Source organism: Onychomys torridus, chromosome 14 (assembly GCF_903995425.1).
Source record: "Onychomys torridus chromosome 14, mOncTor1.1, whole genome shotgun sequence".
In the NCBI taxonomy this organism is placed as follows: Eukaryota; Metazoa; Chordata; class Mammalia; order Rodentia; family Cricetidae; genus Onychomys; species Onychomys torridus.
In genome coordinates this window covers 23,557,257-23,559,231 of record NC_050456.1, presented here as the reverse complement: position 1 = coordinate 23,559,231, position 1,975 = coordinate 23,557,257, and the positions used below count along the sequence as shown (strand labels likewise).

The window sequence follows — 1,975 nt, the reverse complement described above, 5'->3', positions numbered from 1 at the left end:
TGGGGCTCTCTAATACCATGACTGCAATCTGGAGCCTCAGGATAGCTATTAGGTATAGCGTAGAGGAAGGGCTAGCTGATTTTGTTAGGAGGTCTCTGGAAGAGAGCAGTCTGGGCTGTAAACATTCAGGAGGAGAAAGCCAAAGTTGCTAGTCTTTGCTGACACAGATCGACCTTCATACACACTCATACTTGGGCCCTGGAGGAATGTTTTGCCACCATCTTGAGCCTGGCCCATATTGCAGAACAGCTTTGCCAATTTCCCATGGGCCAATTTGCCTTGGAGTCCTCGACAGGCCCTGCTTGCCCATGTCAGAATACACATTCACTTAGGATTTCATTCCTGTGGGGCTTCCTCTGCTTCCTACATATCATCAAAGAACATACATTGAGTATTTCTGTATCTGATTTAGATGGTGTTTAGAGGAACTCTAGAATTTTGAGATGTTGTTGGGATGAATAAAGACTTTGAGATGGAACGAGTATATTCTCTACTCCAGAAAGACATGGATTTTCAGGGGCTAAAAATGGAAGACTACACACTTAAAAGGTTTATCTCTTCAAAATTCATGTGGAACCCAATCTCCAGGGTGATAACATTTAGATGAGAAGGTTTCAGGGTCATAATGAGGTCATGAGGGTGGGGCCTTGTCAGTGGGGTCAATGCTGTCATAAAAGGGACCCCAAGACGCTCTCCTGGCATTTCTACTATGTGAGGACAGTGAGAAAGCTTTGGTTTTGTTTTGCATGCACAAATTTATTATTATTAATTTACTTTTGGTCTTTTGAAAAAGTGTTTCTCTGTATAGCCCTGGCTGCCCTGGAATTAGCTCAGTAGACCAGGTTGGCTTCGAAATCCGCCTGCCTCTGCCTCCTGAGTGCTGGGATCAAAGACAATGTCAATCTGATGTGTAATCCTCTACCCTGGAGCTTCCATCCAGCTGCCCTTAAAACAGTAAGGTGCAAGTCCTCTGCTGTCACAGGAGACCTGGAGCTTTTTGGGATTAAGGAGCTACCTTTCGGCCAAGCAGACTCTTAGTATTTTCATTTAAAAGGTCTCCAGTGTCTAGACTCAAACAAGCCATGCAAACAAAAATGTGGGCTCAGTAGTTTAAAAAAAAAAAAAAGGAAGAAAGAAAGAAGAAGGAAGCTTGTCCCGACAATTCAGACTCCACAGACATGGCCAATAGCTCCTCAGTTCTCATCCGTCTTTTACCCATAGTTAGAAAACACGGTGATACAGAAAGCGAAAAACCCCCCAGGAGCTGAGTTTGCCCCATATTTATCCCCAAAACAAAGCCTCAGAATAGTTTTTTTTGGAGATCCCTTCTGTCCACTACTCTCATGTCATCATTTATGAGCCAATACCTTTATCTGGGACTTCCCAGTCCTGAGAATTCTGAGGAATAAGTTTCTTTTATTTTTCAAATATTTTATTTATTATGTATACAGAAGAGGGCACCAGATCTCATTACAGATGGTTGTGAGCCACCATGTGGGTGCTGGGAATTGAACTCAGGATCTCTGGAAGAACAGTCAGTGCTCTTAACCTCTGAGCCATCCCTCCAGCCTGAGAAATAAGTTTCTATTGTTTATTGTTTATATTGCTATTCTATTATAGGCACCCAAATGAACAGGTCTGAGACATGGATGGGGTGACTTTTCTGATCTGAGAACTTCAAACCCACATGTTCTAGTTTCATATCTGTTATTATAATAAAATGCTCTGACAAAAAAAGGGCGTTTATTTCAGATTATAGGCTGTAATCCATCATTAAGCAAAGCCAGGCAGGAACTCCAGCAGGAACCTGAAGTAGAAACCATGGAGGGATGCTGCTTTCCGTTTGATGGGTTTGTACTCAGCTAAATTTCTGTTTTTTAAAAAGAGTTTAAAATTTTAATTATGTAGTGTGTGTGTGTGTGTGTGTGTGTGTGTGTGTGTGTGTGTGTCTACTGAGTGCACATGTAAGTGCAGT

General features: G+C 42.2%; 1 non-coding gene across 1 annotated transcript; it reads right to left on the bottom strand.

The window, feature by feature from the left end:
* Positions 1-1,296: 1,296 nt before the first annotated feature.
* LOC118595943 lies at positions 1,297-1,362 on the bottom strand. The gene has a single exon (XR_004946626.1). It is a non-coding gene; the product is annotated as a small nucleolar RNA SNORD75 (small nucleolar RNA).
* Positions 1,363-1,975: the final 613 nt, after the last annotated feature.